Here is a 25,211-nt window from a genome sequence, read left to right on the forward strand (position 1 = left end):
TACTTGAAAATGAGTAGGCGAACTGATTTCTAATTAATGGACTTTTGAGATGGATTTCTGAAGCCTGTTCCAAACAGACTGCAAAAACTCTAAAAAAGCCACAATTTAAATACTCAGTCAGAAAACACTTCCATGTATCTACTGTGTAACTATCACAAATATGCTCAGAAGATGTACACATCCCAATCTAGTTAAACTTTTATGAATACTAACGACATCAGTAAAGACTATAAAATAATAGCCTTGGAATTCAGCTTCCCATTTCCTTTTAATTTACATCTTGGCAGCTCATCCTTATAGACATACACCCGCATCTCATAGCCAATGCTACTCAGGCAATACTAGTCCCTGCTAACGGCACTGTTTCAGTGTAAGAAAGTCAAGCGTGGGGTTAATGCAAATACTTTAATGATGTGGAATATTTAAAAAAAACCCTTCCAAAATCCTTTGAAATAATACTTATAAAACAGATGGAAGAAGCACAATAACAGGCAGCCTGAGCGCTGGTGAGCACTGCAGGATTGCCGCTGCGGGCTGGGGATCATGCAGCACTGCCCGATGGACGGGGCAGCACAAGGGGCCACATCTGCCTGGGAAAAGAAAACCCCTCAAAGGATTTCAGCATAAAAACATATAGTAACAAAAGACTGAACAAGTTGTGTCATCACAGGAGGCCATTCAGGAAAATAGTGATTTTGTCTTGCTGAGACAAGCGAGAAAAAGAAGCTGAAGAAGCGAGAGGCTGAACGCAGACAGCACTTAACATCGAAGCTCCGTACTCGGCTATCCCACCAGCTGACAAAGGAGAATTGCCTGATGAAATTTGTTCATTAAAATCATATCCCGGCTGTACCAGATGCTGGCATAGGCCATTGCACCATTACAGCTGTCACTTGCACTATCACAAAGTGTACTGGGGGAAGGCTGGGGGAGAAAGGAGATCCGGGAAACAAATTTCTAACAGGTGCTGGAAGGCAGCACAGACATCAGCGGGACACACAAGTAAACCATCCGAAAGTTCCTACAGATTCAGAGCATTCAAAGCACAGTCCGTAACTGCGGGAAACAGACAGACACCAAGAGATCTGAGCCGTATTTTGTTGTAAACAACCATCAAGATGACAGGACAAGCATTTGTACACAGCAGAGAGATGCTGGCTAGGATGGAGAAAGCAGCCACTTGTAGATGATCCAGGGGCAAGCGGTCCGGATATCTAACAGACAGAATGAATGTGAACAGCATCAATGGATAGCAAAACTTTGGGGCTGAAAACAGTGTTAGCAGTCCGAAGACTAACCACACAAATTGCAAGCCGGAATTAGAGGTAATTACATCTCAAGAGTAATAAACTGCAGTTCCTAGTCAGAAGAACCATGACGAAAAAATCCAAAGGTCATACTGCAGAACAAAGAATATTGTAAGCTGGAAGACTTGGAAATAAAAGGGATTTAAGGAGAGCAAACCCTAGAAAAGTAAGTATCTTAACAAAGGCCATGTTATCAGTGTGGAATTAAAACAGAAAAATAGACTCAGTAAGAGAATTAGGAAAGGGGATGGCACATATCCTGTGAGTGCGGCTCATGGGAACACAGAAAGGAAACAAAACATTTCTAGAAGGAGAAATTTTGTATTTGTGATTTTTGTTCTTTGATATGTGATGCACAGGTTAGTAGGGTAGGCAGAGCACCCTATGCATCACTAAGCATGTTTATTAACATAAGGAATTAATAAAAATCCACAGAGAAAAACAACGTGACGATTGACTTGTGAGTGGCAGGACTATCAAAAATGGTCTTTGCAGATTCATCCTTCCCACTCAAACCTACTATTTTCTCTTCTTCAGGCTGGTTATTCTCACACTTCCCGCTCTTCCACACACTGCCTCCTTGTTTGGGTGAGGCAACAGCTCTGTGAGCTGACTCAGATATGCCCATGTGTCAACCAGCTAGAAAACACACTGACCGGTTATAATGGCTGCCACCCAGACCAGAAAGGAGGAGGACCTCTTCCCCAATGCTGGGGAGTTACTTTTCCTTTACTTTTAATTTTTACCAGACCCACGCATCCTTCAGATTTCCTAAATCCACTGTAAGACTTGGTCAGTATCATCTAACAAGATCAAAGTCATCAGACAGGTCAGCAGGATCACATGTGCAGACCTCATTTCCTTAAAACGGGCTTTTAGCAGTCCTGCTGCTCAAGCCCTGAAAGGCCTGTTTTGTTTTATTTCGTCTTGACTCACGCCTTTATTAGGATAAAGACATGAAAAAGCTACCTTGAACTCTATCATTACTAATTAGAAGGTCATGTTATGAAATATTACAGCAGTTGAAATCCTCAGGAAATAGGAACCAAGAGCCATTCTGCGGGGTCAGCATGCAGAAGAGGAAAATGAACAAGGTGGCTCCAGAACTTCAAGAGGAGCCCATTGGCAGAATGCAGGAGTGTCCATCCTCAAGGATCTTGCCAGCATTTCTGGAAGGTCAAGTAAAACATGCAGGAAACTTGGAATAAGATTTAAGACAAGCCTAAATGAGAATTCAGCAAAAACGTCTTTCCTCTCAAGATATAAATGGTCCAAGATAACAAACATGCTGAATACATGGAAAACTATAAATTAAACCCTAAAGAGGCAGCACGCAAAATAAGAACTCTCAAAGTTACTATGGAATTGAAAATTAGAGATTGAGATAGGAAGAAGCAACGCAAAGAACAACAATAAAAATAACAAGCTCAAGAAATACAAGACAAAACAGCAAACCTAACTAAACAGCAGTAAAGAGTATTTAACTGGGAAAGGAGAACAACACTTCAAAACTGCTTGACTGTCCCTACCACAGCTTACTAGTGCTGCAATGAATATGCCAAAAATGGACTCAAATGAGGAAGCAACCTGAAAAGCCAGGGGACTGATGCTACCAAGTTCGCAAATAACGTAGGAGGGAACTATCGGACGCTGAAATTTTAACAGCTTGCTCAAAGGAGAACACACACCCATGGGCTAAAGGAGCACTGTTTACTGCGTCTTGAAGAAGAAAAGAAATGTGACTGAAAAAAAGTAATCACATGCTGCTGAGTCAGATTTCTTTCTCTAGTAAAAAAGGAAAGATTGGAGAGACAGGTGAGTGACGACAGGAATATTTGAATGAACATCAAAAACAGGGTGACATGCAGAAAGTGTGAAAACAAACCATATTGGTCTGGTTGTCACAGCCTGTTTCACAGCTTTGATGACATGACCCCATGTCCTGATTCATGTCTGTTTAGGGTTGTTAGCCTAACTCTATTCTCTCCAGAACTGGGTAAAATTCATCAGCCTTGCCAGGACAGGGACATACCCAGAGCAGTGTCAAAATCTGCCTGCTCAACCATCGTTATACCTGCAGCACTTGCCAGATCTGCTCTAGGATACAACGTCAAGCCCTAGACACTGAGAGCAAGAACGACACTCAAACTTTCCAAAAGTACTACCCAGATGAGAAAGAGAGTGGTGAAACACTGGAACAGGATGCCCAGGGAGGTGGTGGAGTCACCATCACTGGAGGTGTTCAAGGAACATGTGGACATGGCATTGTGGGACATGGTTTAATGGGCATGGTGGTGTTGGTTGGTGGTTGGACTTGATGATCTTACAGGTCTTTTCCAACCATAGTGATTCTGTGATTCTGTGAATTCGTCGTCTCACTACAAGAACATTAGCCTTGGACACGGGACGAAGGAAAAAGAAGTTAGAGGGAAGTCCTCAGCAGCACACCAACATCTCCAGGACATGGGCCTGACTGCATTGCAGAGACAGGACAGGCTCCCACATAACCCTCTGAAACACCATCCAGATCCCCAAATGCTGCTGCGGGAAGCACCTTCTCTTTGCAGAAGATGTCAGTCAGATGCTCTCTAATGCACTGTAGGAAGCTGGAGAACTTACGACAACACACACCGAGATTGAAGGTGAGACTGCAGATGAGCACTAGGTAAATGGGTTTTTGGTAGCTGATGTTTCATGAAGGGTTTTGTTAAGAAACGGTGGAGCAACATAAGTAAATAAAGAAATCATTTCATATGGGACTCCATCTGGAAAGCCAGCCACTCCTAAACCACATCCTAAGGCAAAGGCATATAATGAAAATGATAGCGTTAGCAAATATATCATTTTCCCTATTCATAAATATCCTACCTATCCATAAAGACTGCTGCATGAGCAGTGCAATATTGTACTCCACAACGTGCAAGCATTTGTTAGATGAGTCTGTATCTTTATATTTGGTTCAGACAAGCATTTCTTGTACTCCATGCAATTTGGAATGACTAGTATTTTACATGAATATACTCTTTTACATCTACTAATGAGCAAGTAAAGAAAACAACCCACCAGCAAATCAGGAGTTTGAGGCATATGACTGCAATTAAATTAATTTCACTGATGCTTTTAAAAGAGCATGGAAACCACCAGCATGAAGACCTTGAATACTCCCCACTTCTTTATGTTGAAAATTACATTTTTATCCTGCGCAATTAATCTGGCATGAGAAAAAATAAGAAGTCTTTCAAGTATTCCATTTAAGGGGAATATCACAAAACAATGTCTAATTATTCTTCCACACTGACAAATTACCCCTAAGCTCAAGATCTAATGGAAATTGTATTTTAATAAAAGATTTACTTGTAATACAATTTATTAACAACAGGAAAGAACATCAGAGTGGGACCTCAACGACAGAAACACACGTGCTTTCTCTCTCACTGTATCAGTTTGTGACATGATGCCAAGTGACAAAAATCCCTGCTTGAATAAGGTCATTAAATGGTATCAAGGGATTTCACAACAGCTGAGTCAAGCGAGTTTAGCAGAATGCTGAATTAAGTGCTTAGGTAAAGCACATCAAAAAGCCCCGCACAATCCCCATTTCTTGCAAAAGCTACAAGTCACAGTTAGGCTTTCCAGTCTCTGCCAAGCCAACACACAACCGAATCTCTCAGGGAGTTTTTCACAAGCCGCTGGGTTTTTGGTCTGATGCTCATGATCATTATTGCATGGGAGGAAAGCATCAGGCCCTCCAAAAGTTTCCTAATCAACAATTCAGTATTTGACTGATGACTGAATCTTCATTTTAGCAAGACTTCCGTGCAATTTTTATTTAAGGGCAGAAATAGGTTTGTCTGCATCTTGGAAGCCCTGACCAAGCTAGATCATTACTGAATCTGCTCTCTGAAAACATGCGAGATCATCTACTGAAAAGTTTACATATTGCGAGCACTTAAAATAGCCCCTTCTATATAGCGACCTGAACCCTTGCCCCTCCCAAGCACAACTCCCAATCAGCACAGACTCAGGTCTCTTTCTTTAATTCAAAGATTGATATTTGGATTAGAGCAAAGGGTGGTGACGGGCACTAGAGGCTGCTGCCTCTAGATGGGGACGAGACTCCCGCCCGCGGCCCTGAGCCAGGCCATCCCTCGTGGCCATCACCCACCACGCGGGCAGCAACCATTTCAGCCTGTCATATGCCATCTGCTTCACCGCTGATAACGCATGCCAGATGTGGTGGTGTCTGACCGATGCCAAGTACTGCAAGCTGCAGTGCTTGGGAACAGTTACGCAGCTTGGCACGTCCCTGTCACTGATGGTGTTGCAATAAATCAAGAGGGGGTTTTTTGGTAGGGGTAACAGAAAAAGAGCAACCAACCTCCCTCCGCTGCCCTTTTCTACATAAGAACACTTCTTATGAGCCCTAGACGTACTCTACAAACTGGAGGGTATGACAAAAGATAATACTGATATTTGCACATGGAAAACAGAAATACCGAAGTCTTGTCATGCACTCGATTTAAATTAAGTTGCTCAAATCCATATAACCAGAGGGATAATGTAAAATACAGTAGTTTAAACATAAAATTCAGTAAGATAGGGAAGGAGAAAGCGAGGAGGTATTGTACAGTTGTCATCTGGGAGGCAGGTTTACAAACAGTAGAAGATACAACCAAACGACCAAACTTTTTTCAATAATGCCTATGATATTAGCAAACCAACTACTATAGCATGTACTACTATGGCCAGCCCATAGACACCAGAAAGCAAAACTAATCATGATGCAAAAACTGAAGCAATCAGCCTTCCTGTCGTTGCCCCAGGGTCTGCTCTATGTGAGTTTTTCCACAAGGTTAATCCCAACTGCTACAGTGATGCCCACGAAAATCCACACGATTCAACAGCAACTCCAGAGGACTTGGCTAATATGTTCAAGACATCAGCGACCTCAGTTTTCTAAGGCATCTTTTTGCTTAAGGTCACTGACCCCACAGCAGAGAGATAAGCATAGCCCAGCAAAATACACAGGACTGTACAGAGAAACACCCACTTAAAAATATCAATTTTTTTTTCATTCTCTGCTGTTGGTCTGAACTGAGGATCATCATTTGTGTTTCCCTCGTGTTTAGAAGTTAAAAGAATGCAATAAATCTTACAAAATGTCCTTATACATGAGTCCAAGCAGAAAAAAGAGGCCTTGGGCTCACATTACAAGCTGTGGAATGCAGTGTTCCAGGGAGAAAAATAAATCACGACAAGCCCAAGGACCCAGAGATTAAAAACAAAAATAAAAATCTAGTAGTTTACTCTTTTTTCCTGGTGAGATCTACTGTCTAAGTAGATACTTAAAATACAGGACAAGGAGGCTCTCTTACAAATCAAACGCAGTTTAAGACCAATGTAAAGCAGACTAACTACTGACATTTTAAATTCTACGGTTATTCACGACAAGAGTATGACCCAAGCAATGTTTTTGTCTGGTAATTTACTATTTCTTTGTAACAGCTAAGCTTACACATACATTCCATTGTCCCAAAACAATCTTTCAGGCAACAAGATGTACAAGGGCCCAAGGCTTGCTTTGATGAAATATAATTTAATCTTTTTCAAAGCAACAAAAAACCCCACAATGAAGTTTCTTATCTATTAAACTATGGAGGAAAATTAAATAGTTTTATCTAAGGCATTTGTTGATGTCAAGAAAAAAATATTAACAATTAAACTGATACCATTACTACTGTGACTAACACTATCCTTTTCTTCAAGCCAATATCCCATACACACATCAACGGAGCACCAGCTTACTTCCCACTCATTTGGTGAAATTCCTCCCCATTTACCCTGGGAATCACCCTACTCCCCAGCCTCCCTTCCCAGTTAGATGTTAATCTTGACCTCTAATGCAAAATGTCTAAATGTCCACTTTGCACGTTACGGTACCTACCAAATCAGCTGAGTAACACACAACCCATAAATTGTGTATAATCCTCTATTTTGTCCCCTGCTTGCTTCAGTTCCAGCCATTTGCAGTCTTTGTTCCTCCTCCTATCAATCAAACGTCTTCCAAACCTTTCCCCTCAGTCTCCCTTTCATAACACCTCTCAGACTTGCTGGGATCTGGGACACCTGGGCCAGGAGCTACTCCCAGGTTCAAGTGCTGGGAGCCTGTCCTGGTGCTTTCCTCCACCCTCTCCCCAACCTCCAGCAGCAACAGCACCAGTGATGGCTTGCAGCACCTCCCCTGAACAGCTTTCCTACTACAACATTCAGGTTGTCACACCCATGCAGAATATCCCTCTCTGCTCCCGAGCTCCACTGTGTGGGGAAGCAAGCTGCTAGGATGGCAATCCTGGTCATTGTTGCAGCAGAGTTCAGCAAACCCACAAAATCGCACCTCTTTGTTGTTTCCCTATGTGTTGACCACTGTCAATAAGCTTGTCTGATCAAGGCTTCCCTCCTAACGCCTATTCCACAAGAGGTATTTCAAGGTAGTTTATTCCACACACCAACCTGTTTCCGTTCACAGACAAGCTCTATCATCAAGTACGAACAAGCTTCCAATTACAGGTTCAGTGCTCATGACCCTTCAATTGAGCTTGCCTACACAGACAATAAAGAAATTTAATTCAAATTAAACACATCAATTTTACCTAGATTATACTGTAGTAAGCCTCTAGGCAGTCCATGCTAATTCTTACAAGAAAAAAAAATGTGCATCTTTAATTTAACTTTCTTTGCAAGCGACCTCGTATAACCTATAGTTATACAGCACCTGAAGACGTTGCAAAACTCTATTTTTAAGAAGTCCACCCACCTACAAATGCCATGACCACGGCACTGCAAAAAACGTGAAACGCTCCTGGCACACCACCAGTGCTTGCTTCAGCATGGAAAAGTGTCCCTTTCTCTCTGTGAACTGAGAAGTGAAGAGATTGCAGCTGCCCAGGCTTTCCCAGAGCACTGTACCAAGTGAAGTAGTCCAAGGGCAGGACACAGGAGACGTACCACAAGATGGACCTTTGGCTCCCTGCCAGACAGCTGGTCAACAGCAGGGTCTCAACTGGAAGCCAACTCTGACCACACAGCAAGACAGGGAAGAGGCCTCCAACCTGCAGGGCACTGCAAGATGAGGCAGAGAGCAAATCCCAGCATGTAGCAGAGGAACAGAGGAAGGTCTGGGCTGACGATCCCCATGGGTTCCCGCCTCCGTCTGGCTTGGGACACCCCACCAAAAGCACCCCCAAGTCAGTGTTACTGTAAGCAGCACCCAGTAAACAGATGTAATAGCAATACTCCTTTTGCTTTCAAAGCATATCGCCTTAACTAGCTCCAAGGACAAGGAGATGAAAATTGATGGTTTCCTCTTCTCAGAAAGACGACCAAAACACTAAAAAAAAACCCCGACCCAAAAACACCCCTCACCCTTTATTCACCATTTTCCATACAATGGAAAATGCATCTATGGACAATGCCAGGCACTGAAAACATTAGCTTGACTGTCAACATCAGTTAGAGCTCAAGTGAAACTCTCAATTTCAAACTCATATTTATTCAATGATTCATATGAGATAAACAATGACTATTTGCAACTGAATGAACAAGACTGAATTTGAATAAAACACCCCGCTATCAAGAACTGGAACAACTCTGTTCAATAAGCAGCCTACAAATTATACCAGCATTTTTGAGGCACAAAGCAATTAATCTCAATAGGTCTTTTTCTAGTAAAAAAAAAAAGACCAAAAAAAAGAAAGAAAAAAGCCCCGCAGGCAGCTGACTGCACTGCCTCCGAGTCTAGGATAGGAGTAGCCTGTGTGCAGCGCCGCAGTAATGAAACCAGAAGCAATGCTTACATGGGAGCCGGAGCTCCGAGGGGCCATCCCTGCAAAGCAAGCCTTGTCCTGAAGGAAGGCGCACTGGAGAAGGCAATACTCTGACGAGGCCCTCGGGGATACCGAAAAGAGCCCTGAGCAACGCCAAGGTGAGCCTTTTGGCCTCATCCCTCTACCTTCCTCTCAGCCCAACACTTCATATGAACTGACCCTGCCCAGGCTACCGGCACAGCCCCTGCGGCCTGCGGGTGCCGGTGGTGCCCAAACCCTGCAGGGACCCCCCTGCCCGCCGCCAGCCCGGAGGCACGCACAGGGGGACCAGGGGGCTGCCTGGGGAGCTGCCGCCAGGCACAGCTGCTCGGCGGGAAGCTGTGGTTAGGCTAGTCTGTGGCATTTATCGCCATCATATTGTTAACAAAACCAGGAAGACTCTGCCACAGCACCCGCGATGAAGACTGAAAGGCCCTTGCAGCACCCCAGACCCAGCTGGTCTCCCCGCAAAGGGGGACCACAGCTGCCGGGCTGGGGCGCACCCTCAGCAAGGCTGCTGCAGAGGGCTGAGAGGAAAGAAAAAGAAAACAGAGCCAGAAGAAAGGTTTTTACATGGAAATGGATGGTCTTGCTGGCAAATTCCGATGCGCTGAGACAACGTAGGGTTTGGGTTTCCCTCACTCCTCCCACCAGGTAGCGGCCAGCCCCTCCGTTCCGGTCAGCCTCAGCCGGACACCGCGGTTTTAGCTCCAGCTTCACGGCTCCCGCCTCCGGTGCCGGCCAGGGCTCGCCGGCTGACGGACGCGCAGGAGCACCCCAGCAGGCTCCAGTGCGGGGGCTGCCACACCACAAGCCATGAGGCAACCAACACAGCCAGGAGCCAGGCTGGAGAAGGGCCAGTGCAGGCAACACACAGCCATCCACCGCAGGATCTGGCACGCTCCTAGGGCAACGCACCAGTCGGGGAGGAGGCCTGCGAGGCCTCGCGACCCAGGACTACCTCCGTCCTGAAAGCCATCACCCACAGAGGCTCAAGCAGTGACCTGCACTGCCCCAGTTCCCTCCCACCTTCTCCTCCTGCGGGTCTTACACCACTGGCAACGGAGCAAATCATGCTTCTCCTCCAGGGCTTTCCAGCAACAACCATCTCCTACAAACTTCCCCTATCTGCACTCGTTTATCCCCCCCATTACATTCTCCGTTTCCCTCCCTCGCCTCCTGGTGCCCTCTCCTGCCACCACCTCCCGTCCCTTTGAAGCCACCCTGTCCCAGCCAACCCTCCTGCACCAGCCAGCCTGGCAATGCAAGAACTTGCTTTCCAATTCATGCCTGCATGTAATTTTGAATTGAAACTGCCTAGACCCTGAAACGCAGGCAGAGGTGCACCTAAGTTAACTGGTTCCCTGTCTGTCCTGCCCACATCCAAGGGAAGACCTAACATTACAGGTAACGCACCAGTGCTGGCAGACAATGAAGTAGAGCTCTTACTGAAAATAGGGAAGTAAAAGTTATGTGAGGTACCCTAAAACATCAGGGCAATAAAATAATATAAAGCAAGAAAAGGATACTGGCAGGCGTTACTCAGAAATCCAGTGCTGAAGGCAAAAATGCCCACTCCATTGAACACTTCGAAAGCCTTCTGTGAATTAAAGACACGACAACTTGCACCAGCACAGGGGAAGTTCATATACACGCAATCTCAGTTTTAGGATCTCCTGACAACATTTAACTATAAAACTCTCATAAATTAAGTATGTTTCAGTTTTATTTTAATTTCTGCAAGCCTTGACTTGGTTTCTCTTTTGGTAAACACTGCACACCTCACAGCAACAATATTCAATTGTACTCAAATCACTTTTTAATCACACGACTTTTTGTTCACAATGGCAATGTGTCTGCTTCCGTGTGACTTTCCCGCCTTAATTTAAAACAGCCTTTTAGATCTTTCCATATTGACAGGTTTCCAGAGCAGCAGAACAGGCAAAAGGTTAACATAACAGTGAATTAGCAGAGCTCTGAAATGATCTTTGAGGGACTAATTTCCAAAATCTGCAACTCTGACGAAATTTTGATAGGAGTCTAGTATCATCTTTGCTTGTTTTAAAAAAATACTTTTAGTTTTCTTTGCTTTTACGTTACAAGAATAAAAAAATCTGAGTATGTGAGATTGGTACAAAGCTCTGTATGAGTTTGCAGAGATCCTGAAAGTATACATCTGAATTGAAGCTACTCGTTTTAATGGACAACAAAAGCCAGAGTCCCTTTCTCTTTTTTTTTTAAAGTAACTTTTAATATTTTTTCCATAATATCACAAAATAACATTTCTACAGTATCACCAATTGCCTGGTAAACACAAGGCAAAAACCCCGCTTGACTGGCAAGCTGTACTCCCTGCTCCTACCCATAACCCTTGCCACTACTTACTGTTGCTTTAACCCAGAAAATGGGAAGACTGTGCAAACGCCCTAACTTGAACATCAGTCCCTCACGCATGCTCTTTTTGTGTTTTAAATGATCAGAGGAGTATTTTTCATTAAGCCAGTGTTTACTACCTCTTTTTTTTCTTGCAGGTTGCCTGCGGTATGAGGTTTTGACACAGCCATAATGCTACCAAGACAGCCAAGGACATATTTTATTCACAGCTCAAAGCTTCTTCACTGAAGCAGTCCTTTAACGAGGTAGCTGTCTATGCAACTTCCCTTCCCCAAAAATTGTAGGTGTATAATGGTAACTTACACAGGTGGTGGGAGGTAGAAAGGGGAGGAACTCAAGCCCTGAATTCAGTAAGCTCCTAAGGACGCCTGTCTATGAAAACAAATACGTACATGATGACACATAACACACAACGGAGAATGTTCAAAGCAGAATTATGGGCAGGTGAACTTAAAACATGGCATTTTCCCCAAACCTAAGTATACGGTACAGTTTCTATGGTAGCCTTGTTTACAAGGCTATGCTATTTCAAAGTTAGGTTTTACGATGCTTTCATCAGCCTTTCAGGAAAGGGCTAACCGAGGAGAACACTGCAAGGCCACTCCCTCTGTCGCTACAGCCATTAATTCAGTTAAACAGCAATGGGGATTTTTTCCAGCTCTGACTGAGGATAACTGGAAGACGCCCTTAGACAACAGTGGGAAGGGGTGACCCCTCCTTACCTACATGCCCAGTTCTGACACCAGAGGTAATTATAGTGTAGACAGCGACAGACCAGCCCTCAGCAGGTCTCCAAAACTGCCCTTCAACCTATCCAAGTTAGTGCTGTGTCCCACAACAGCATGGTTTCCCCTGGCTAAAAATGCACCCCAAATATCAACAAAATTTTTTTGCTAACATGGAAGTAATGTCAAATCAAAAAATAGGTGCAGGTAGTACATCGACACTCAGAATTAGCCAGTGCCATTTATATGGCACACGAAACCTGTATAAGCATTAGCAAGAAGAGCACAATCTAGCGACAGAAGATGCTTTAGCCATATTTCATAGTCTAGGCTGGAGCTAAATTTTAGCTGGCTCTATACAGCACGAGTAGAGTTTTCTCCGAACAAAGTGTGTGAACCAGGACCCTGGTACGTACAGTCCAGAGACACAGGAGAGTCCGTGTGTGGAACCAGCCTGGGTGTAAGAGGGGATCGATCGTTCACTTGGCTTCACTACCAATCTCCCTGGACCCAGCAGTAAAGCTCACTACAGCCCATGGCAGTGCCAAAAGGGGACAAAGAGGCTGTGACAGAAGAAGGCTTCATACAGTATACTGGAAAGATTTACTGGCTTTGCCACAGTGGAGCAGAGATGAAGAGAGCAGCCCAGCTTTGGCTCTGCACCACAGTGCGCCAGTCTTCCTGGAGACTGGGACACTGTGAACCGCAACAGCCTGGTCCACAGGGCTGGCTCTGTGGTTAGGTAGGGCTACACTCCTCTTCCCATCATGTCCTGTGTGAACCTGAGGTGTCTCACACTCCCATTTCTCCCAGATGATGAGGAGCTGGCTGTAAACCAGATTTTCAGCTTCAGTCTAGAAATGAAAAATTAGATATCCGAGCTTCCACATGCTGGAGAGGAACCTGCCAGTGTATGATTTACTGCAGGGATGGCTGCCCAAGCCTGCAAATCCTCCGAAATAATAATTCGGCAATAATCCCTCCCAAGGGGCACTGCTCTTGCATGCCCTGCTAGCAGGACCATGCAAAGGACACTGTGTCTGCAGAGGGAAGGAGCAAGGGACCCTGCCTCCCTGCCCGCAGACAACCACGGGCCACTGCACCCACCACGTGTGCAGCATCCACTGGTCCCAGGAGGGATGGGGGTCCCTCTGCTGTTACCGTCTCTCAGACAACTTGGCAGAAATAGTAGATGGCAGGTAAAAGATAGGGGAAAGGAGCGAGAAGCTGGAATAATTCTGAATTTCTATACACTAAGCAAAAAGTGGTGGTTGTTTTTATAATCTGAGGAGGTTTCAACATCAAAAATCAGCATAAACCTCATTACTTTCAAAAAGCACAAAGCCACCTTATTTTAAGGTCTTACAGAGTGTATTTTGCCCTTAGATTCTTGCTTTTCTCCAGGACTACTGTGGTTAGACAAGAGCAGCAGGCTCCAGCAGATGATCATCAGCAGCTCCTAGAGAAGCACTGCTGGTCAGTTAGTATCGCTACACATGTCAGCCGGTTGCCCAAGGGCTTTTTTTCGCTCTCTTCAACACCGAGGTCCTCCTAAAAAGCCACCGAGGCACTTTGCTAGCTGTGGCACAGAGCAAAGGTTAAAGCTTCAAGACACTCGGGGCTCTCACATTTGCATGATATTCTTGCAACAAGGTGCCCACCAACATGTCTTGTTACGTTGAGCTATCACAGAGAGCCACAACCGTTGTCAGCGAGGAAATCTGAAACGTATTAAATTGGCATAATTGGGACTGGTTCTCCACCATCACCACCCCCCAGCACTGTTAGCTGCAGCAGGAGAGCTTGCTGCAAGAAAGAACGAAACAGGTTTGGACAAGCATGAAACAAAGCTGCACGTATCGTAAGATAGCAGCCGAGTCGGTTAAGCATTTTCATTACAACCGCGAAACCCAGACCCATGCCCTGAGAGCCCAACCAGCTCCCATCAACCGAGATCCCCCACCCCTGCGCACAGCTGAAGTCGGAGGATTCCTGTGGCCCCATGCCAGCCTTTGCCGAGTCGGAGGCGTGCCACTGACAAAGTACCACTGACAGTTCATCTATGATATCTTCAGATTTTCCTGTTCCAGCTACTTTTTTTCAGCTCTTTACTTGGGGGGGGCCACACACAACACACCACACAACTGAAGTTTTCCAGACCTCCTCTGCCCAAGAATTGATGTGGTTTAAGATCAACAAAACCAGCTGAATATTCCACAGTGATTCAATCATCATGAAACCATGGTGAAGAAAAAGGCAAGTAGTGGATTAAGAAGAAGTGAAAAAAAGAAGACAGACACATCTATTAAATAAACAAAACCCCTCTATTTTATCTTGTTTTGAAAAGGTGCAGAAATGAGAAGGAAAGTACACTTGAAATGTGTAAACTCAGAAATTTGTGTATTTGTCTGGACTGCAAGCCCACATGCAACTTTCATTTGTAAGAAAATACTGGAGTGGGCATGAATGCATACTTATCCCAAAGTCCAAAATCTTTAAGTTTAGACTTGGAAAAAGAGAAGCTGCTTATTTACAAGCAGCACACCACAGTCGTCTTCTAATTGGCACTGAACAGGAGCATTAGTCAGACTGATTATATAGTCAGGCACTAATTTCTTAGGTTCTCTCAAAAGCATGCTAGTAAATTTGATTATTACTCAAATAAAGTACACATTGTTGGGTATACAAAGTGAGCTCTTTCTTTGACTGAAAGCTTTTCAGGAAAAAAGCTAGCTCTTTGCTACAAAACTTTACAGTGTCTGGCACAAAGATGGAGAGACCTCTTGGAGATACTGAAGTACAAATATGAAAACACTACTGCATTTTAATATGTCTGGTTTTGGGGAAAACAATATTATGTTCTTTTGCTTGGTTCTATTACAACAAGCAAGAATATAGCAGGCCCAGGAGCCAGAAGAGATTCACAGAATGGCTTAAGAAAAGCTTTTCTTCTGTCTGTCTTAGACCCACTGCAAGTTCCCCTTTTTACATCCGTAGAGATAATACTGCATGTATTTCTGTTAATTTTCTGTTACTGTTCATGTAAGAATCTCTTTTCATTGCACTTGTGAAGAGCCTGTGGATGTTAAATATGAAACCTTAAAGGTCTTTTTTGGGGGGAGGGGCAGGCAGGGAAGGAACGGGTAGGAGGTTTGGATATGCCCAGTCTGGGCCATACTCCTGTAGCAGACTTCTTTTAAGAAAAGGTAAGTAAGTGGCATTGCTAAAACTTGCCCAGCAGACTGGAGCATGCATCAGTCATTGCAGTGCACGAATCAACAAGTATGGGCAGATGGAGTGGTCAAGAGATGCAATTATCTTTCAAAGGCACATCATAAGTCTCATTGCATGGCACGGGTATTGCTTTGACATGTGTGAGAACATGCGTTATATACTGGCAACGAAAAGAAGTTGCTCTTGGCTGCAGAAGTTTGACAGACTGTTCTGTAAATCACTCCCATAAAATCAACATATAAATGGTCTGGTTTGCATATGAACTATGAACCTCCTGCCTTGCAAGAAACAAAAGAGCAAATTTAACTCACAAGAAGGTGGCCTGCTTATTAAAATGTGTGTGTGCAATTTAATTTTCCACAGCTAGCCTGTCCTTACATTTGAAAACCACATTTGTATTACATGCCAAATAGCATGTACATGTATGATGGAGAAACCCCATTACAATTGGTTCCCGTGATACAAGCAAAGAGCAATTCATAGCATCTTTTTTTCCCCCACATAAGGACAGTACTTCTTCAGTTGTTGTGCCAGAATTATGAAGGAGGCAGACAAGAAAGATGTCTTATATTCAGAGAATTACTTGGTAGCTTTACACATAACTCTAATGTTTATAGGCCTGGAAAGAAAAACCCAACCTTTTGCTGCAAAGAAAAATACACCAGCATTTTTCTGTCTTTGTAAGGATACTGTTGTTTATTTTTGAATTTACCTTGACAAACCTCAAGCACATGAAGCTGTAAAAGCCCCAGTCTATATTCTTTAAAATGAGGGTTAGATACAAGTTCAACAGGAAATATGGTGAGATTACCCTGACATGTTACTAAAAACAGATTAGAAGAAGCGGATTAAAATTGGACCACCTTTTCTGATTGCTTGCATGGGAGGAAAGGTTGTGAGAGAGATACATGGACTTGGCAGTCTTGTGTATTAGCAAAGAGCGTTGCCCTTCACTTACCTTCCAAGGCTACTCTCAACTACCCAAACCAATTTATTTTACTGTGTTTTCTGATAAATATAACTTCTTAAAACTCAGCTTTAGAGATCAATGAAGAAAACCCTCCTGCAAGTGACAAAAGGCTGTCTTTTCCCGTATCAAAATCAATGTTCTCTTCCCTTAAAGATGTGACCCCTCTCACCACCCAAAACATGCTCAGCTTATTAGATGCACAATCTTTTCAAGGGTGCAGTCCTCCTGTTAGCATACCAACTGACTCTTCTTATTTTTACAGGTACTTATAGCACATAGGCCTTAATGTGAAACAGGCTCAGAGAGTAAGGAATAAAGCAGCATGTCCACCTGGGACAGAACTGAACTGATGGTAAACAAGCCCAGGCGAGCGTAAGTCCTGACACCCTGCACTGCAGGACACTGGAAAGTGTGCGGATTGCCTGCCTTTTTACATCCCAGCCCTTATCCCTCTAAATGCTAGAATTCACTGTAAATTTCAAATAGTCTGCAAAGTTCATTATGTTCTTCATTATGATTCCTGGTGGAATACACGGTGAGCAAGGACTTCTATTTAATTTTTCTTCATTTTAAGGTGAGAGGAAGGAAAGCAACTTCTGCTACAAGGTATGTAGAAGAAAAAAAAATTACGGAGTGATTTTATCCATGTAACTTACAAGCTGATGGCTGTATTTTCCCTAACCTATTGCTGTACAGCAAACAACCTGTAACTTTGAAAAATCCTCCTACAGAAAAAAACAGCGTCAGATTAGAAGAAAAAGGACACGTTAAATAACCATTTAATTTAGCTATCCAGGGCCCTAACTAATGTTACCTTACCCTAAGAGTATTTACCTAACATGATCCAAGCAATTTCTTGCCCCTCTTCTGTCTCATCTGTGTATTCTTCAGAACTGAGACCTAGGCTTAGACTCACTGGCCAAATTCAGCAACTTAGTTCTACGCGTAAACTCTCTCCTGCTCTGACAAAGCAATGATTTTTGTTACATGTATCTTCAGCCTGGCAGATTAAATCAGAAGTTTCTAGAAACAAGGGCATGTTTCAATCCTACAGCCAAAGATTATGAAATTGGAGAGACCGCTATGATCTTTTAATCTGAGCAGCTCTGTAACACAGAAATTGAATCTAGGTATGTCTATTTTCTATTTAGCAAAGTCTCAGCCCTGAAATATTGCAAATCTCTTTCCTTCCCCCTAAAATATCTTGCATCTATTACCATCTGTATGGATATTGCCTTTTGTTATGCACAATATTCATTTAAACTAGCAGTAGAAACTTTTCTGCAGGCACAGACATTTGTTGTACAAGATTTATGGCCCCCAACTCTTGTCTCATTCATTTTTAAAAGCCTAGGTTTAGCGACGTTCTGTGTGGTACCCAGCCTCACTTGTCCATATCCCAGAGCCATTAAGCCCATGGCACCGATAACGTACCACAGTATACAATGTGCAGCGAAAGCCATTATCAGTAGTGTGGAAAGTGAAGAGCACAGGATGGGAATAACTGGACAGTCATATACAGCTGGTGGTACAGAGGTGCCACCTAATACCCAAGTTCGAGTGTGGCCACGGGACTGCAGTTCTGCTTGATATCAAGGCAATCACAGAAACCCATCCTCACCAGTAAAGAAAGATGCCTGATGAAGCTGCAAATGAGCAAAGTGCATCTGCGGACACAGCAGTGCAAAACTGGCTCTCACTACTCCAACACATGCAGCACAGGTGGACTCTAAAAAAGACATAATCTCTTCTCAAAACTCAAATGCTCTGGACTAAAGGACAGACTTGTGCTTTGTAACGACTCTGTGAGTGGTTACGCTCACCACAGCTAGAACAAAAAGGTGAAAGAAAGTCCAAAACAAGAAGGACAAAAATGTGCATCACATCAGTAGGACTTACATACACAAGCATCTCCAATAAGTATTTTATTTGAAGTCATTTTATTGCCCTAAACACTGCCTGAAGGTATGGAACTGAGGCGTAACAAGCCAATTCAACAGAGGGTCACACTTGCCATTAACAAGAAAGCAATAGTGCTCAGTGACTTCAGAGTTGCAGTCCCAATGATCATCTCAACAGACTATGAAAAAATAGTAAGATGACATGACAAATCAGTCATGCAGTATTGAGCTGACTCACCACCAAGTGACTCAAAACTAATGACTGACTTTAAGTCAACTGCAAAATATAAAAAAATGCTGTGATCCGACAAAAAAAGCCTTAACATTTGTATCACAAGCTCCTTCATCATCAAAACACGCATCAGCACTAAAAGCAGGTTTCTTACACTGTAACACAAATGTGTATAAAGTATTTCACCTGCAAAAGAAGAGATTATTTCCTAAAAGAATCCATTGAGAGAGATATATTCCTTCCTTTCAGCACAGTAGAACTCTTACCAACTATTAAAATAAAAGATTCATTATTTATTTGTCATTCTGCATTACAATAGCTTCAAATACAAATCTTTATACTGGTATCTTCACACATTTTTTTTTAATATTCACACTGACAAACAAGATACGGGTGATCAGACAAAGCATACAAAGACCTCCAACAGTCAGTTATATCCATGCAAGTTCAGTACCAGTGAGGAATCATAGAATGGTTTGGGTTGGAAGGGACCTTTAAAAGGCCATCTAGTCCAACCCCCTTGCAATGAGCAGGAACATCTTCAACTACATCAGGCTGCTCAGAGCCCTGTCCCACCTGACCTTGAATGCTGCCAGGGATGGGGCATCTACCACCTCTCTGGGCAACCTGTTCCAGTGTTTCACCACCCTCGTCATAAAATATTTCTTCCTTATATCTAGCCTGAATCTACCCTCTTTCAGTTTAAAACCATTACTCCTTGCCCTGTTGCAACAGGCCCCATTAAAAAGCCTGTCCCCATCTTTCTTAGAAGCCCCCTTTAAGTACTGAAAGGCCGCAATAAGGTCTCCCCGGAGCCTTCTCTTCTCCAGCCTGAACAACCCCAACTCCCTCAGCCGGTCCTCACAGGAGAGGTGTTCCATCCCTCTGATCATTTTTGTGGCCCTCCTCTGGACCCGCTCCAACAGGTCCGTGTCTTTCCTGTGCTGAGGACCCCAGAGCTGGACACCGCACTCCAAGTGGGGTCTCACCAGAGCGGAGTAGAGGGGCAGAATCACCTCCCTCGACCTGCTGGCCACGCTTCTTTTGATGCGGCCCAGCATATGGTTGGCTTTCTGGGCTGCAAGTGCACACTGCCGGCTCACGTCCAGCTTTTCATCCACCAGTACCCCCAAGTCCTTCTCCACAGGGCTGCTCTCAGTCCCTTCATCCCCCAGCCGGTACTGATGACAGGGGTTGCCCTGACCCAGGTGCAGGACCTTACACTTGGCCTTGTTGAACCTCTGAGGTTCACATGGGCCCCCTTCTTGAGCTTGTCCAGGTCCCTCTGGATGGCATCCCATCCCTCAGGCATTTCAGCCTCACCACTCAGCTTGGTGTCGTCTGCAAACTTGCTGAGGGTGCACTTGATCCCACTATGCCACTGATGAAGATATTAAACGGTACTGGTCCCAATACAGACCCCTGAGGGACACCACTTGTCACCACCGGTCTCCATCTGGACACAGAGCCATTGACCACTACCCTCTGGATGTGACCACCCAACCAATTCCTCATCCACTGAACAGTCCACCCATTGAATCCATCTCTCTCCAATTTAGAGAGAAGAATGTTGTAGGGGACTGTGTCAAAGGCCTTACAGAAGTCCAGATAGATGACATCTGTAGCTCTTCCCTTGTCCACTGATGTAGTCATTCCATCATAGAATGCCCCTAGGCTGGTCAGGCAAGGCGTGCCCTTGGTGAAACCATGCTGGCTGTCTCAAATCACCTCCCTGTCCTCCATGTGCCTTAGCATAGCTTCTAGAAAGATCTGTTCCATGATCTTCCCAGACACAGAGGTGAGGACTGACAGGTCAATAGTTCCCAGGGCCCTCCCTCTACCCTTTTTAAAAATGGGTGATCCCCTCTGTCTGCTGCAGTTCAGAGAAAGGTAACTCGAGCACTCGGACATATTGGGTTGCTGACAAAGCGTAAGCAAGCGCTGGTCTCCGAAGAAATCCACTTTTTGACATCAGAGGCTTTTTCTGTTAAGACAGGTCTGCACTAGATCCTGCTGATGCAGCCCTGTGAATCACGAATATGAGAGGTTTTCCCTAGCAGAGGCCCTCGACCTCAGCACGATTACACCGACGGTGCTCTTTTGGTGAATCTTCCTTTGCTCACAGGGCTATTGGGGTTACTTGTTTCAGGGTTAGCAGGCTGTCCCCTCAGCCAGGAAGAGCTAGCACATCTGCCAAGATCTTTTTCCAGGCCCCTTGAGGCACAGTTCAATCCAATTAAAATATGCACAAAAACAATAGAACTCAAAAAAATATTCCCTTGGTGCTGTGGGCTCCAGCAGTCCAAAGGTCTTTCACTCTACTACAGCACCACCAACTGAAGTCAAACCCTTTCCAACAAAGTTGTTTTGGCTGTTACTGACATCGCTTGACCCTTTTCCATGTGCATCTGGGACTCAAACCATGCTGGCAGCCTCTTGCCCTTGGACCTGACCAGATTTTTCTATGCAGTTGCAAAGGAACTGAGAACAGCTTTGCCTCCACAAAATTCAGTGCTTAACTGCAAGCATGTCCTTCTACTGATACAACCACACCACTGCAGTTAAACCACTCTGCTACATCAGCTGAAGTTACAGTGGTATCAGTGCCCACACAGATATTTTTATTTTCACTTTGCACAAACCACTTCCCAGAAAGTGAAAGGTAAAAGTGCTGGGAAGAAAAGGGGTGGAGGCAGGGAGTGTTAAATCAAAATAAAACACTAATGTCAGAATTTGTGTTACTGTAGCTGAAACCTTCATAGTCACAATTCAGCTTACAGCTTTCTTCAGACATGCCTCTGGTGTTCAGCAGTTATTCTGTAAAACAGCCCTCCAAAGGAGGCACTTGTCTTTGGCAGCAGCTGATGTTTCAGCAGAGAATCAAAGAAAGTTGTATTTCCCTCAGAGGTGAAGATCCTCCACAAAGTACCAAGAACACACATGCATGTTCACCTATCTGATTTGGTGAGAAAGACAAGTTCATTTCCAAACAATGGTGCTGTCAACTCGGCAATCTGAAAGACATTTCAAACCGTTGGAGACACATCCCCCTGGAGCACAGCGTGACATGCAGATGCTTCTAACGGGATACTGACCACAGGGAACAGAGATTTCATAGTTCAAGCTATCGAGGCACGCACCCAGCAACATGCCACGGAGGAAAGGCGCAGGACAGGCTCCCAAAACACAGGGGAGTTTGAAATGTTAGCAAGCCATTGCCATCTCTGGTTCACGATTGCAAAAGATGACACTGCTGAGACAAGTTCAAACCAGCGCTCCCCACAGCTGCTGCTGGATCGCAGGGCAAAGCAGCGCATTCAGATCAGCAATGAGCAAGTGTTTCTCTCCAGTGGGAAGAGGAGTGCAGATTCTGGCTACTCCAGCAGCCACACTCAAGAAGCTCTGCTCACATCAGATACGCAACTTTCACCCTGGCTAGATGCTCAACCTCACCAACCCCAGGCTAGATCCAACCCACAGGGAAGGCAACGGGAGTCTCTGGCTAAACCCAACACACACATGTGAAAACACAGCACAGATACTGCCCATGGAACTGCTGCACATCGGGCTGCTAAACTTACCGGGAGCTGAAAAGTTTCTCTCAACTTGTAATGGGGTGTATTCATTAGTATTTTCTATTAAGAAAAATGCTTACACTCCCATGATTATAGTCTTGTTCCTGACTATTTGCAACAAGAAAAGCTGCAATACTTCAAGCAGAATGTAAAAGCAAGTAGCACAGTTTGGGGACGGTTTGGGTATTTTTTCTTTTTGACCCACAGACCTATTTTCAAACACAAAGCAAGAAGTGAATGACAGGCCTTTTAATGCTAAATTTCTAGTCTCAGAAACTAAGTTTTCCATGAGCTCAGAGACCAAAGCTCAGACACTTACCGCTACTGTGTAGTTCAAACCACTTGTAGCAGATTCAAGATCTTCTAAAAGAAAGTTCAAACTCCATTTGTACTCCAACAGTAAGGGCTGGCTTTTCTTCCAAGCCTCTTCACAAACCTGTTGTTCAATAATGAGCTTTCAAAACTATGTCTAATAGTAAAATTCATTGCTCCCTTTATACTCATCTCATTATCCTGGCCTCTTGCTGTGCTTGCTTCTTTTAACAGATGGAGCAAGTATTAGCTTGATTTCCTACCACACATCAAGTTTTCAGCTGAGCTTAGCAATACACATCGCTAACAACTGATAAGATCTCTACTAATTTACTATTAAATATGCATAAAGCTAGAGATTTTGTTTTTGCCTTGCATCCGACAGGTAGTGAAAGCACACCTTACTTTCCTGACATGCCATAACTTCTGCACGCAGACACGACTGTTAAGAGGAATTCAAATCAGGACCAAAATTCAGTTATCAAAAAAGAAATGAAATTAATATATCCATTTGCATCCATATGTAGAGGACCAAAAAAAAAAAAAGTTCAGAAAGAAAAGCCCCAGAATACTATGCTTGATGCATAACAAAATAAATTTTTAATACCTGAAGTTAGCAGTAGTATATTTTTATGAGAAAATTAAATTAAAGGACATGGATGTTCAAAATACGTCTTGCTGAGAAAGTAAAAAAACCCAACAACAACAACAACAAAATCAGTAGAAAAATAACTTTATTACTAAGCCTCCCAGATTATATTTCTGAGACTCTGCACATTCGGACAGGGGTAGCCAGGTGTGAATTCAGGTGAAGCAGCATAAAAGAAAACGTGGAAGGAAGCTGGAAGCGGTGCTGACAGATCATGGAAGTCACACCACTTCAGGTGACTCCGAACTCAGCAGACGTGCCAGCACAATGTTACTAGATGCTTTGCTGGTGGCAAGCTGTGCTAACACAGACACTAAACAATTTTCAATTGGTAGACTGCTAATTTTTTTCTCTAACAGAACTGCAGATCACTTCTGAAGTTTCACAACTGGAAATTAGCAGATAGTATTCATGAACTCGCTTCTGCCTCAGCCACCACGTATCCTGTGGTGCCTTTGGCTGAAGGCAACAGCCAGAACCTACCATCCACCTAAATGCTGGAAAAAGTTAAAATCTTGAGCACGAAAAGCGTGGTATTCTCTCCAAAGCTAAGGAACCCCTCTCCCCTGTAAGTCCACTGGAGCAAGAGCCAGCCCCTCTAACAATACCTATGCCATACAGCATACAGCATGTTCCCTTAAAGGAAAATGCTGAGGAGGAACTTGCTTCTTAGGAGCACAGCTGATGCCAGGGCTGACTGCAGAAGCCCCGGCCATCCTTGCTGCTATAGCTCACCCGACCCGACTGCAACACAGGGAGACACTGCCCAGACCTGCCATGAGTTTTCCAATTGATCCGGCACTATGAGTTCCTCACTTCTGCCATTTGCCTTTATGTACTACTCAGTACAATGGTGTAACAAATGGATGAGGATCTGCACATGTTACTGCTCTGTAGTAAACATAAAGCAGCAGTAGCTGATGCACACATTTAATTGTATTAAACACATATTTTTAAGCACCCAAATCTTTTCTAAGAGTGAGAAAGAATCACCACAATAATTTTCAGAATTTCTCCCTACTGCAAGGACAAGTCTGAGCCTATCAGTACCAATCAACCTCATTTTAAATAAGCATAACAGCCCTCACAAAATTTGTTTATTACAATTAACTGTGGGGCTGGGGATAAGTTTGCAAATTACTACGGCAAATAAACCAAAGACAAAGCCGTACACTCAAACTATTAAACAAAGCGCTGGAGTCAGCAAGACCCGAGGTTCTACTCAACCACCGATTCACCACCTGACCTTGAAGAAGTCCATCACCTCATCATAAATGTGTCAGCCCAGCTGCAAAACTGGATGAAAGCAGGACTTCCCTGCAAAATGCATGCTGTGTCTAGTTTGGCCTTTTGTTAAATAAATATAACGCCCCCTCAAAACAAAACCCAAGAACTAAACAATGTGGGTTTTTTCTATATACAAAGCATTTTGTACTGTACAAAAATGAAGTACTTTACCAAGTGGGAAGGAAATAAATGCAAATATTTACACATGTACTGCAAAGAGCTGTTACTCACTCTAAGGACATGTATTCTGGTAGCTGTATAATTCAATAACTAGATCAGCATACTGGGGGTGCCTTTGGTAGACAGAAATAATGTGCTCGTCTTCAGAAAGCATGCACTGCACTAAGAAGGGTAAAGAAAACCTGGCATTAAGAGGACAGTTCCTGCCAGACTGGAAACTAAATTCGCTTCAAACAAAACAGAGATTCAACAAAGCTACAAGTGCTCAGGGCTTAATTATAGCAGGAGATGAAACTACCAGGTTAGCATCCAGATTTTTTCCTCTTTTCCATCATCTCACAAACTCTTCCAAAAGACAAGTGTATTTTAGACTGGTAAGCAAGCCTGAAAGCACAGAGGGTAGCTATTTCTTCTTATGCAACTTACACTTGATTGCCCCTTACACCTCCGAAGAAGTAAAGTTCATGCAAAGATGGGGATGAGAAGGGCCAGTTCAGCCAGTAACTCGGCTGCTTCAGTTGTGTCCTGGTGCAAATGCAGGACCTGCTACTTTACATCCCTCTGTACCTGAGCTCCTAAAGAG

The 25,211-nt window shown here is 43.9% G+C and overlaps 1 protein-coding gene across 1 annotated transcript in view; it reads right to left on the bottom strand.

The window, feature by feature from the left end:
* MYO10 (myosin X) overlaps positions 1-25,211 on the bottom strand; it is a 132,420-nt gene that overhangs the window by 92,682 nt on the left and 14,527 nt on the right. The gene's annotated exons all lie outside the window — the stretch shown is intronic.

This window comes from Gavia stellata, chromosome 3 (genome assembly GCF_030936135.1).
Source record: "Gavia stellata isolate bGavSte3 chromosome 3, bGavSte3.hap2, whole genome shotgun sequence".
NCBI lineage: Eukaryota > Metazoa > Chordata > Aves > Gaviiformes > Gaviidae > Gavia > Gavia stellata.